A 14,254-nucleotide genomic window follows, 5' to 3' on the forward strand; every position below is an offset into this window, starting at 1 on the left:
AAAGTCTCAGACTCTAGGTGACCTTATTAGTGTTATTATGGATAATAATATTGTATAATGTGTTTATTCTATAGCGTCCTACACCGCAGTTTTGCTGTTTCCAAGCGCTGTGCAGTAAACCTAAGGGTACCAATGCACTCTGCCTCGTGGGGGGGGGAGGGGGCACCATCAAACAGACGCTGTGCATTCTGCGACTTGGAGTTCTCATATATTTCAAACCAACCCATAGATTATCATCCGCAGTAGAAAAAAAAAACTGTGCTCAGGATGTGCTCTGCCTCGTGTGCTGCTACCTTCTTTGGCAAATACGGGCCAAAACATTCCAGGTGGAGGCGATTTTTGCCTTGAGCAAGAAGGGCGTGGCCGAGCTCTCAGAACATTGCTGCCTCTTGTCGGGGGTGAAAACTGCAGCAGCATGCAAGCAGGAAGGGAACCATCTCCCATCCTCGGCGCTGGAACCGCTCGCGACAGCAGGTAAGGGAAACTGCTTCTCTTTTAAATAGTTACACTTAAACCTTCGGTGTCGTGAAGCCTGACTCTCCCTCTTCACGCGCTTCTGTTTCCATAACCACAAAAACCAAAGGAATCTGTAAAGTAACGTGACGGAGGACGAAAGGTCAAAACACAAACACGAGTTGCGTTGGCTTCTGTCTGCTTGGTAAAAGGGTCTTTGGTTTGGGGAATTCCTGAGTCTTTAGAATTGGAAATCACCTGGGATTCTCAGCTGCAAATTTGAAAGGTCAGTGAAGCAGCAGTGGTTGGATTTGCATATATATTTCCATTTTCCTGAGTACTACAGAGATGGGAACAGCCCCTGCAGTCCCACGGACAGTGTTAACCTCACATTAACCCTGGTTTCATATCGTTAGTTCTGCCCTTTGAGACAGCTCTGGTTTTTCCCAAACCTTCACACATAATATACATAGTCAGTGCACTTCATTCATTGGCCTGTTTCAATGCAGTTCGCATGTTGCTCCTCCCATCACAGCTTAGTTCATGGGGAAATAGGTCAGCCCACTTCAGTGACTCGCTCCCTTCACTTTGAGTGACTTCACCCCGACTCTTCAAACGCTTCACATTCACCTAAAAGTTCTCCAGTTTGATTAATTTCTAATCTAGGAAAACAGCTGCTGATGTGATGTTTATGGTTTAATCGCCCGACCTTGGAATAATTATGGGGTTATTTGTAGTTCTTCTAAACAGTGGAGAAAGAGTGGTCTAAGGAGGCACCTTAAACGTGGCACTTCCGAGTTTATAATGTTTAAGGGCTCAAAGCAACACATTTAGGGCCGAATTTCAGAAAAGTGGCGTTGCACCCAATGCAGCGCCACTTTTCTTGCGCCTCCGCAACCACCTACCTCCACCATGTGTGCACTGTATTTAGGATGAGATTTCTACGCCATAGTGGCGCTTTGCTACACTAGCGCCCAAAATTTTGAGGCTATTATAGCAAAGTGCGAGGAGGCCCATTGATTTAAGCGGGTACGTCATATTAACGCCTTGTTAGACCGGACAGCCTTAGGGTGGTCACCCCTAACTTTTTGCCTGCCTCCCTCCACATTTTGGACACTGTTTTTGCTGGCTTTTAGACTCTGCGCACTTTAGCACTGCTAACCAGTGCTAAAGTGCATATGCTCTCTTCCTTAAAACATGGTAACCTTGAATCATACCTGATTGGACTATTTAATTTACTTATAAGTCCCTAGTAATGTGCACTCTATGTGCCTAGCGCCTGTAGATTAAATGCTACTAGTGGGCCTGCAGCACTGGTTGTGCCACCCACTTAAGTAGCCCCTTTTCCTTTTCTCAGCCCTGCCATTGCAAGGCCTGTGTGTGCAGTTTCACTGTCACCTCGACTTAGCATATACAAGTACTTGCCAAGCCTAAACCTCCCCTTTCTCCACATATGTCACCCCTAATGTGTGCACTAGGTAACCCCTAGAACGGGGTGCTGTGTGGGTGAAAGGCAGGGTATGTACATGTGCAGTTTACATATCCTGGTAGTGTAAAACTCCTAAATTCGTTTTTGCACTACTGTGAGGCCTGCTCCCTTCATAGGCTAACGTTGGGGCTGCCCTCATACAGTATTGAAGCGGTAGCTGCTGATCTGAAAGGAGTAGGAAGGTCATATTTAGTATGGCCAGAATGGTAATACCAAATCGTGCCAAGCTACCAGAGGGTGGGCACAGGATAATTTTGGATTGTGTGTGACTTACCCTGACTAGAGTGAGGGTTCTTGCTTGGACAGAGGGTAACCTGACTGTCAACCAAAAACCCCATTTCTAACACGCATGTCTAGCAGTAACCCTGTCTCCATCGTCCCTACCTTTTGTATCTGTGTGTAATCCCTTCAGCACCAGGAATGCAGAAAATACACTTTCATTATCTAGGGAAGCTCTATCGAAACCACTGTCATCTGGCATGTCAAAGTGGGGCATATTCAATTAGGTTCTACTGATTTCATCAGTCAGACTCTCAATATGGAATCTTACTACTAACCAAACTTTACTCGCAGGCATACAGGATGTCTGTGCAAGGGTTTTGGTGTCAACCCAAATATCAAACTAAATGTGATGTAATATCAATGGGATTTAAAGGGGGCAAGCCTGAAACTGAAAACAATGTCTGCTCAGTACTATTGAAGGAGACCCAAGGTCCTAAAAGCCAGAGCTACGGGTAATAAAGGAGAGTAACCCCTCAACAACCAAGGGGACAGACAAGGTATGTTTTGTTTACCCTCGGGATACCAATGGCCCAAGTCGTGTTTTAAGCCTCAGGAGCCATACCTTTTGGTGTCTGACTGTGTCATTCGGAGCAAAAGTGTTCTTTACTGATGATAGACACAACTGGGGTGTCACAAGAAGGTTAATTTAAATGATACTCTATATACCTTTACCGTAAAATCTGATGTGTGAGGCAATGGACTGGGCAAGTTCATTGGTGCCAAAGTCCATATCTATCTAATAAAATAAGCGTGAGACTGGCTGGATGTTTACAGAAGTGCATGAGCCCCAAAGTAGGGTAAGCTCATTGAGACAAGAAATTAATGGTTGACCGAACATATTGGGAACATTATATGATTTATGGCCCTGCCCTTCATATCTCTACATCATGGGAGAATTTGCTACTACGATTATGATGAATGCTTTTAATAATATTGGTCTGATACATTTCTACAATTGCCCTTTACTGAAGATTCCAGAAATACATTTTACCCACTGAAACGCATTGACAATTAAAACTGTGACATAATCCAAATTTACAATTGTATGATTGATCAATTCATGATCGCACAGTTGTTTAATATTTCTTCCTTTAGTATGTTTGTTATGCGATTTCTTATGTCTAAAAAGTATTAAAGGATGCTTTTTATAGCAAAACGAAATATTTATTAACTTGTTTAGTTTTTTTTGTGTTTTCTGGATATAGAGCCCTGGTTTTAGAGCCAGAGCTGGCAAATTTGGCACTAGGTTCGAGTCCCTCCATAAGCTCAACATCCTTTGATTATAAATAACCAAATCACTTTCTGTCCCCGTCCCTAAACACAAATAATAATTGTATCGTGTATATGTAAACTGGTGCTGATGTATAACGCTCTAATCCCCTCAGACCAAAATTGAGCTATTCTAAACTTCACAAAATGGAGAAAAAAAAAATAATTCACGAAAATAGTGCAAACTAGGCGCACCCAAAAAAACACGTTCTGAACCTTAAAATCAGTATAAATTGATCGTGTAAGCCTCGGCCCATAAGCTCAATGGTTATGTTAGCTTGGTGAACAAAATTAGGATACCAGTATATTCTACAGTCGGGTCACTCATGGCTGAGGTATAAATCCTTCCCATGGAAAGAGCAGCCCCGAACTTAAAAACGTTTGAGTATATTGAAACTCAAATCCCTTCAATATTTAGTTTCTACAAATTAAGTGATGTTCAGTAGCATAGGTTATATTTATGTTTGTTTTGTGCTTTGGCTGGCACTACATATCACATCCAGTTACTTGAGAGTGCAGAGATGCTTAAAATATATAAAGAATTTAAGAGAGAATTTAGGTTAAAGTTTATTCAGGGTAGAATTTATTTTCTGATGCTCTCAATTCCAAACGTTAATATTAATAGAGCTAGTCTGACTAGAGCTTTCATCAAGAGTTTATTTTTTTAAAAACGTATAAGTGACTGAATTCCAAAGTCAGTATGGGGTTTAAGGTATCCCAAAATCTGGGACCTTTTTATTATTTTCTTTTACAAACTACATTTTATTGATCAATTAAGAATCGTTCAGTAACTTGACATTCATTAATATGTTCACATTATTTCTGGATAACTATTCCATAGACGCCCTACCAATAGAAAATCTAAAAATTCTAAGTATACGCTAAGTATATCACTTTCCCATCTCAGCTCTTAAGTGAGCATTTCCGTTGCCATTTTTTTGCATATCATTCCAATCCAGTCATTCCGCGATTGGGGGTGGGGAGATGCATCTGTTCTTTTGTCTTCCAAGGGTCCAGAGGGTTCTGAAGAGGTGGCCCAAGGTTGCCACATATATGCTTGTCACTAGCCTGTGGGTGTGACTCCTGGCCTCTCCCTAAACAACAAGGAAAACATTTCTATGGGTAACCCTACCCACTTTTGCTGTAGTTCCCGTTGGCCTGACACCAAACCGTCCCACGCTGCATTTTTCCACCCCAAACCAACATGACAGAACATTTCTTTCCTTGTGCTGAGCTCACTCTTCCCATCCAGATGGGTAGCTATGGAAATGGGGAAGTGCCTCAGATAACTTGAAACCAATTCTAGGGTATATCCCCTTCCCACTGGGTTTAGAGACAGCCTGACTAGGAAGACAAAAGTGAAGCAGAACCCGGTGTGAGCTAAATCTGCTAGTAACAGAGTATGAATCCTGTGAAACATCACACAAAAATAGAGTAAAACAAATAATTCAAGACTAAAACAAGAAAAATAATATCAGTAGAACCTATGATATGCAATTTTAAAGTTACATAGCACCAAAAAACACAATTCCATCTGTAGTTATCTGGCCCCACTGGTTCGGGACACAGTTGCAAATCTAGGCTGACCACAATGCTGGCAGCAGGGACTCAGTTAGGCCTGCTGAACAAGAGTACCTTGAATCCTGGTTATGAAGCCTTGCCAGATCCTGCTTTGTGGTTGTTTTGCAAAGTACTGGTGGGGTCATGCTTCACGCAGCATTGGTTTTTCTTAAGCTCAAGTGTGAGGTCCTGCATTGTCATAGAGGGGCTTGTAATGCAAAGACCTGCATCAGCGAGGCTGAGTCAATGCACCATGCAATGGCTCAGGGGTGGAGTTTCTGTGAGGTGATGAATCTGTTCTGATGCACCGCATTTCCAATGGTCCAGGAAGGGGTGTCGCCACTTGGGAGAGTGGAACTCACAGCTGGCAGAGCCCAGGTGATGGGTTCAAGATGGAGCAAACCTGTTCTGTCCCTAAGGCTTCTGATCAGTAAGCCAGCCAACTAGTCCTTGGAGTCACTCAGGTGGTCCTTGTTTCAAGATGCAAGTCTAGTCCGTATCACTTAGGCAAAAAGGTCAGCAGCGCAGACAAATGGCACTCCTTTTTTGCAACAAAGCAGCACTGCAGTCCTTCTAAGTCTTTCACAGATCCAGATGTGTACAGAAGAGTTGGATTCTGAGGTCCAATACTTATATACTTATATCTGTTGCCCACTTTGAAGTAGGAGAAGCTTCTAGAAGATTCCACCCATCAGAGGTGCTTGGAAATGTCTGCCTCTCTGGTTTGGCTCCAGTTTGTATGGGGGCACAATAGACTAGTGGCAAACCCTTTTGAGAGAGTGCTCAGGCAGGGCCTTTGTGATGTTCAAATCTGGTAGGTGACAGCTTCTCCTCCTCAATAAGTCAGAGTGGCCACGCCACACTACTAACACCTATCCTCTCGTTGTCTCACTGTCTGGGAGCAATACACAAACACCAACTGTCAACTACACCTAGTCTTGTGATCCAGGATACTTGCAGCAGACACCAAATGGTTGGGACAACAAAATGCTAGCTTTCTAAAAGTGGTAGTTCCAGGCATGTGAGAGAGGGCTTTTATTGTAATTCTTTAGACACCCAGCTCAAACTGTCTTAGTAGGAACGTAAGTTAAATGCTTCTAAAGCGTGCTAATGCCCAAAGGTGTCTTAGCACTATCGTCCGAGGGGGAGCCATCTAGATGCAGACCTATTTAGCATCAGAGCACGAGAAAAGTCAGGTTTTGACCTGTTTTCTAAAACGTAGCAAATTGTACTGAGCTTTAAGCTGAAAGGGAAGTGAATCCACAGCTTGCATACAGAAAGGAAAAGCTTCTACCACCCCATCAAAATTGTTTGTTAATTTTGGGAATGGCCACCATTTTGGCTGGACTTGAGGTTATGAATGGGAACGTGCCATTGAAAGATCTTTTGAAAGTAAACAGAAGTGCTTTATGAATAGATTTACTAAACTGTTTGGCAACCTCCTCGACATTACACAAAACAGATACTGCTATCTGTTTAACATCGGGATAAAGAATTACAGTGAAACCACAGGAACTGATCAGATTGGCCAAGGGGGTTATATATATATTCCAAAGAGTGAAGCTATGAGAAGATACCTGGGAATATCCCTCACGGAAGGGAGAAAGGTTCTGAATTAAAATCTCCAAATTGGACCACTTGCTCTCTATCAAACAGAAAGGAGGTCAGACAGGAGAGTGCTGATTCTTTTATGCCAATACTTTCGAGACAGTTGATAAGCAAATAATAGTTTACAATATCAAACATAGCTGATAAATTGAGAAGAATTAGCACCGCAATCCAACCTTTGTCCACTATGTTTCTAATCTCCTCTGCAGCAATCACTGAGGCTGACTCAGTACAATTGTTAGGTGTAAAACTGTATTGCAAGCAGTCTAACACATGGTATTCATCAAGAAAAGCCATCAGATCTGCTTTCATAGCCTTCTCCAATATCTTGGTGGGCAGTGAAAGACATGAGATAGGCAGGTAGTTCTTCACATCTTGAGGATCAAGGGAGGTTTACTTATTTATTTTTTAGCAGAGGAAGCCCCAAATCTTTTTTCCAAGCTGCTGGAAAATTATCGGAATGTGCACCAGATTTGCTGACATCAATAAGTTCAGAGACCTTCTTGGCTGAAATTAGTGTAAAGGCAGAGAGGGCATTTGGGTAAGGCCTTCAGTCTGACACTCTGGACTTCTGATGGAGTAACTGGTAAATCTGTGGCTACCAAAGGTGTATCATTTAAAATATACGTGAATCCATTAAAAATAAGATTCACCTTTTTGATTTGCAAAAAAATCACTAAATTATTGCACACGGTTTGCCCCAGACTAATAATGTTTTTATTAATGCAGTCTACCTGCTCCGAATTGAGTTATCTCTTACTAATGTAATAAGGTACCCAAATCTATCCTATTGGATAGGTAGGCTATGCAGTAATAAAAAATACATGTCGTATGTTTTAAATATACTGCACCCTGCCCACTGGGTTGTCCAGAGCCCACATTAGGGGTGGCATATGAATGAAAAAGTAAGGTAAATTTTACCAGGTCAGAATGTCAATTTAAAACTGCACACACCAGCTGCAACGGCAGGCCTGAGCCATGTTTGCAGGGCTACTTAAATGGTTGGCACAATAAATGCCGCAGGCCTACTCACAGCATTTAACTTACACACCCTGGGAATATGAAGTACCACGTTGTTAGGGACTTAAAAATAAGTTACGTGTGCCAATTGGGTGTAAGCCAATTCTACCACATTTAAAGGAGAGAGCACCATCACTGTACCACTGGTTAGCTGTGGTTAAGTGCACAGTTCTAATGCTAGCCACAATGAGATTAGTTGAAGTGGGGGCTGAAGTTAAAATGTTTTGGGTAAGATGACCCTAAGGCTTATCAGTCTAACATATATGACACGTCAAAGATCAATCCCTTGTAGTTTCACAGCTTTTAGAATTCAGATGTCTCCAACAAACCTATTTCTTTATAGAATAGAAAGAGTGCCCAGGGATGCAGATGCAAGTATTAGAACATATGTGTCCTCATGCTGAAATTCTATTTTTAAGTGGTTCAAAGGTGTTTTTTTTTTTTTTTTCTGGTGAAGTACAGTTCTCAGTATTTTACCACCCATTCCTTCTTATTGGGGAAAATCTCACTGGTTTGCATTCCAGGGATTGATGAACAAGTGTGACGGGGGATGTAAAGGTCCTGGTCAAATATTCATTTGTAATGCCACTGTTTTACCCAAAGAACATAAATGTAGTGCCATCTTGTTAGAAATGGGGTCTTTGGTTGACAGTCAGGTTACCCTCTGTTCAAGCAACGACCCTCACTCTAGTCAGGGTAAAAGAGAATCACCCTCCGCTAACCCCTGCTTACCCCCTTGGTAGCTTGGCAGAGCAGTAGGCTTAACCTCAGAGCGCTAGGTGTAAAATATTTGTACCAACACACACAGTAACTTAAAGAAAACACTACAAAATGACACAACACCAGTTTAGAAAAATAGGAAATATCTATCTAAACAAGACCAAAACGCCAAAAATCCCACATACACAAGTCAAGTTATGAATTTTTAAAGATTAAACTCAAAAATAGCGCTTAGAAACAAAAATGCTTCGATGAGATGTTAACACGGCATCGTGACGGAGTCATTCCCAACAAGCCGACACCAGCGGCGCCGGACACGGAGTCGTGTACACCCCCAAGTACAGTACCTTTGGTGAAGAGTGAAAACAAGCTGATGCGCAAAGTCGGGGATCGCGGCGTCTGTGCGAAACGTTGATTCCGTGCACTTCGAGCGGCGTCGGTCACGACGTGGTGCGGCAACTTCCACGGAGTCGTGGATTTCAGCGGGGCTGCTGCGGCGTTGGACCTGCGAAGAGCGTTGCGTTCCAGCGAAGGTCACGGCGTCAGGTGCAGGCGGCGTTACCGGATTCAGCAGCGGTGTCGGTCCGGAGTCGTCCGAAGTTGATTTCCACCAGCTTTTCTTTCAAGGGCCCAGGGACTGGATAGGGTACCACTTGTCAGAGCAGCAGTCTCTCCAGAGCCTCCAGGTGCTGGCAGAGAGAAGTCTTTGCTGTCCCTGAGACTTCAAACAACAGGAGGCAAGCTCTAACTCAAGCCCTTGGAGATTTCTTCAGAAGATGGAAGGCACACAAAGTCCAGTCTTTGCCCTGTTACTCTGGCAGAAGCAGCACTGCAGGAAAGCTCCACAAAGCACAGTCACAGGCAGGGCAGCACTTCTTCCTCGGCTATCAGCTCTTCTCAAGGCAGAGGTTCCTCTTGGTTCCAGAAGTGTTTTCTAAAGTCTGTAGATTTGGGTGCCCTTCTTATACCCATTTTAGTCTTTGAAGTCCCCTTTCTTCAAAGGGGACTCACACCTACTTGTGAAATCCTGCCTTGCCCAGGCAAGGCCTCAGACACACACCAGGGGGTTGGAGCCGGCATTGTCAGAGGCAGGCACAGTCCTTTCAGATGAGAGTGACCACTCCACCCCTCCCTCCTAGCAGAGATGGCTAATCGGGAAATGCAGGTCACACCCCAGCCCCCTTTGTGTCACTGTCTAGTGCGAGGTGAAAAACAACCCAACTGTCAAACTGACCCAGACAGGGAATCCACAAACCAGGCAGAGTCACAGAATGGTTTAAGCAAGAAAATGCTCACTGTCTAAAAGTGGCATTTTCAAACGCACAATCTTAAAATCAACTTTACTAAAATATGTATTTTTTTAATTGTGAGTTCAGGGACCCCAAACTCCACATGTCCATCTACTCTGTAGGGGAATCTACACTTTAATCATATTTAAAGGTAGCCCCCATATTATCCTATGAGAGAGACAGGCCTTGCAACAGTGAAAAACGAAATTGGCAGTATTTCACTGTCAGGACATATAAACCACATTACTATATGTCCTACCTTATCCATACACTGCACCCTGCCCTTGGGGCTACCTAGGGCCTACCTTAGGGGTGCCTTACATGTAAGAAAAGGGAAGGTTTAGGCCTGGCAAGTGGGTACACTTGCCAAGTCGAATTTACAGTGTAAAAATACACACACAGACACTGCAGTAGCAGGTCTGAGACATGATTACAGGGTTACTTGTGTGGGTGGCACAACCAGTGCTGCAGGCCCACTAGTAACATTTGATTTACAGGCCCTGGGTACCTCTAGTGCACTTTACTAGGGACTTAACAGTAAAACAAATATGCCAATCATGGAGAACCAATTACGTACACATTTTAAACAGGAGCACTTGCACTTTAGCACTGATTAGCAGTGGTAAAGTGCCCAGAGTAACAAAAACAGTAAAATCAGAGTCCAGCACACATCAACAACCTGGGGAACAGAGGCAAAAAGTTAAGGGAGACCACGCCAAGGATGAAAAGTCTAACACGTGTCCCCCCCCAGCTAAAAGTGGGGAGCAACTACCCAACCTTATGGGAGTTCTCATCACTAAGGCGGAAGAACCTGGACAGACCATCAGCATTGGCGTGCTCTGTACCAGGACGATGTTCCACCGTAAAGTCCATCCCCTGTAGGGAAATGGATCACCTAGACAGTTTTCGATTCTCACCCCTCATCTGCATTAACCATCTGAGGGACCTGTGGTCGGTTTGAACTCGGAAGTGAGTCCCAAACAAGTAGGGTCTTAGCTTCTTCAGTGCCCAGACCACAGCAAACGCTTCACGTTCTATGGCACTCCACCTACGTTCCCTGGGTTGTAACCTCCTGCTAATGAAGGCTACGGGTTGATCCAGGCCCTCTTCATTAAGCTGTGAGAGTACTGCTCCAATACCATGCTCTGAGGCGTCTGTTTGCACAACAAACTCCTTGGAGTAGTCAGGTGCCTGCAGCACAGGTGCTGTGCACATGGCAGCCTTCAGGGCATCAAAAGCGTTCTGGCAAGCCTCTGTCCAGATCACTTTCTTGGGTTGCTTCTTAGAAGTCAACTCAGTTAAGGGGTTAACAATGGTACCATATCCCTTAACAAACCTCCTGTAATATCCTGTGAGACCTAAAAAGGCTCTCACTTCAGTCTGGGTCTTGGGAGGCTCCCAAGACAGAATCGTATCAATCTTAGGCTGTAGGGGTGCCACCTGTCCACTCCCCACCTGGTGTCCTAAGTACACCACAGAACCCTGCCCTATTTGGCACTTGCTCGCCTTAATAGTGAGGCCTGCCTTCTGCAGGGCCTCTAACACTCTCCAGAGGTGTTGCAGGTGTTCCTCCCATGTGGAACTAAACACAGCAATGTCATCCAGGTAGGCGGCACTGAACTCATCAAGTCCTGCCAACACCTGGTCGACCAACCTCTGAAAGGTGGCAGGGGCATTCTTCATCCCAAAGGGCATCACGTTGAAGTGGAAGTGCCCATCTGGGGTAGAGAATGCTGACCTCTCCGTTGCCCCCTCAGTTAAGGCAATCTGCCAGTACCCGGATGTTAAATCAAATGTACTGAGGTACTTGGCAGCTCCTAACCGATCAATGAGCTCATCAGCTCGGGGGATGGGGTGTGCATCAGTCTTGCAGACGGCATTGAGACCCCAGTAGTCCACACAGAACCTAAGCTCTGGAGTGGCACCAGGAGCAGCAGCCTTTGGGACCAAGACCACTGGGCTGCCCCAAGGACTGCTGGAGTGCTCAATAACCCCTAGGGTTAACATTTTGGAGACTTCCTCCTTAACGTAAGCCCTGACCCTGTCAGTCACCCTGCAAACCTTATGTTTAACAGGTGTACTGTTACCAGTGTCCACATCATGTGTGCACAGGTGTGTGACTCCTGGGATCAGGGACAACAGCGAGGTGAACTGTCCCAGCACGTGGCGACAGTCCCTCTGCTGTTCCTCAGTCAGGGAGTGGGAGAGGATCACTCCCTCCACAGACCCATCTTTCTCTCCTGCAGACAGGAGGTCAGGAAGAGGCTCACTCTCTTCCTCCACCCCGTCATCTGTCGCTAGGAGCATGGATAGCTCAGTTTGCTCAAAGTGTGGTTTGAGGCGGTTGACATGTAGGACCCTCAAAGGGTTCCTGGGGGATTGCAAGTCTACCAGATAGGTGAGCTCGCTCTTTCTTTCCACCACCTCAAAAGGCCCAGTCCACTTATTTTGGAGAGCCCTAGGCTCCACTGGTGCCATGACCCACAATTTTTGTCCAGGCTGAAACTCAACCAGAGTGGCATTCTGGTCGTCCCACCGTTCCATATCCTCCTGGCTTGCTTCCAGGTTCTCCTGAGCGAGACTCCTGAAGCGGGTAGTCTGGTTTCTTAGTGCCAGCATGTAGCTAAATACATCCTGGGGTGGTTTACTAGGAGCTTTCTCCAAAGCCTCCTTCACCAGACTGAGCGGTCCCCTCACAGGGTGGCCATAGATGAGCTCAAAGGGGCTAAAGCCAAGTCCCTTTTGAGGCACCTCCCTGTAAGCGAACAGAAGGCATGGCAAGAGGACGTCCCACTTACGCCTCAAGGGCTCTGACAGGCCCTGAATCATGCCTTTCAAGGTGCGGTTGAATCTCTCAACCAGACCATTACTTTGGGGGTGGTAAGGGGTGGTGAACTTGTAGGTTACCCCACACACCTTCCACAGAGACTTCATATGAGTGGATATGAAGTTTGTACCTCTATCAGATACCACCTCCTTGGGGAACCCCATGCGGGTAAAAACTCCCATCAAGGCACGTCCCACCATGGGGGCAGTGACCGTCCTTAGAGGAATGGCTTCTGGGTATCGTGTGGCATGGTCCACCAAGACCAGGATGAACCTGTTGCCCATGCCTGTCTTGGGGTCCAGAGGCCCCACAATGTCAGTTCCTACCCGTTCAAAGGGAGTACTGACTACAGGTAAAGGTTGGAGGGGAGCTTTGCATTTCCCCCCATTCTAACCACTTGTCTGACAAGACCTACAATAAGCAGCTGACTGCTTGTGCATCAAGGGCCAGTAAAAGTGGGAGACAAGCCTCTTATAGGTCTTGTCCTGCCCTAGATGTCCTGCCAACGGCACATCATGAGCCAAACCCAGTAGGAAGGCCCTGAAGCACTGGGGTACAACCAGCATACGAGCTGACCCAGGCTCAGGAACCTTAGGCTCACTATACAGGAGGCCATCCTCCCAATAAATCAGGTGAGTACCTGGCGCCTCGCCAGCCGCCTGGGCTGCAGCCTACTGCCGTAGCCCCTCAAAAGTAGGGCACTCCTTCTGCGCTGTGCAGAATGCTTCCCTGGTTGGTCCCCCTTCCTGCTGCCATTGCCACACCTCAGGGACCTCCCCCAGTTCAGCCACCTGTTACCCTGTAGGCTCCGGGGCATCACCCTCAGGCTCTGCCTCCTCCCGGACTGTGGGAACTTCTGGGGCCAGTTTCCCATGCCCCCTGCCCTTCCTCTTCTTGGCGGTCACCTGGGCCACTGTTTCAGGCTCCAGGGGCTCTTGACTCCCCTGATTGGCTGACATATACCGGGTGGATACGCATACCCACCCAGGCAGACCCAACATCTCCAAGTGAGACCTGTGTTCCACCTCCTTCCAAGGGGAATCCTCCAGGTCGTTACCTAGCAAACAATCAACAGGCATGGTTGGACTCACAGCTACTTTCCAGGAACCTGAGACGCCCCCCCCATTCAAAGGGAACCTGCGCCACTCTGCAGATGTGCTCAGAGTTGTCTACCGCAACTACTTGGTGAAGTACCCGGGGATCAATCTGCTCTTCAGACACCAGGTGACTCCTCACTGTAGTCACACTGGCTCCTGTGTCTCTCGGAGCCTCCACCCTCTGTCCATTGATGGTCACCCATTGCCTGTATTTCTTAGTGTTATCAGGCACTAGGTTTCTCTGGACCATCTCACTGTCCCCTAGTGAGACAAGGGTCATTTCTGCTGGTTCCAACCCACCTGAAAACAACTCCTCCCCAAGCGCTACACTGGCCAAACCCTGGGACGGTGCACCAGTGGGTGCCGGTGTACTTTTGGGGCATTTGGGGTCCCCCCTCACATGACCCACCTGGTCACATGCATAGCACTTACGTGGGGGACCACCTGCCACTGGCTTCCCTTTGGACAAGCATGGCTTCTTTTCACTGGGAGGTTAGGAATCCTTACCCTGGGAATCAGTTTGGGGCCCTATAGAGAACTCCCCCTGTTTGCCCTTACCCCCCCTTTCTTCTGAGAGGGATCCTGCCCATCCTTTGCATGGTCTCCCCCATACCTCTTTTGACCCTGGTGCTCTCCCAGC

General features: G+C 46.2%; 1 protein-coding gene across 1 annotated transcript in view; it reads left to right on the plus strand.

The window, feature by feature from the left end:
* The first annotated feature begins 391 nt into the window (after positions 1-391).
* LOC138246436 (B-cell receptor CD22-like) overlaps positions 392-14,254 on the plus strand; it is a 338,718-nt gene continuing 324,855 nt past the window's right edge. Inside the window, exon 1 of the mRNA XM_069201047.1 lies at positions 392-474. The gene's annotated coding sequence lies outside the window, so the exon portion shown is untranslated. The remainder of the gene's footprint in view (positions 475-14,254) is intronic.

The sequence above is a fragment of the Pleurodeles waltl genome, chromosome 7, assembly GCF_031143425.1.
Source record: "Pleurodeles waltl isolate 20211129_DDA chromosome 7, aPleWal1.hap1.20221129, whole genome shotgun sequence".
Taxonomy (NCBI): domain Eukaryota; kingdom Metazoa; phylum Chordata; class Amphibia; order Caudata; family Salamandridae; genus Pleurodeles; species Pleurodeles waltl.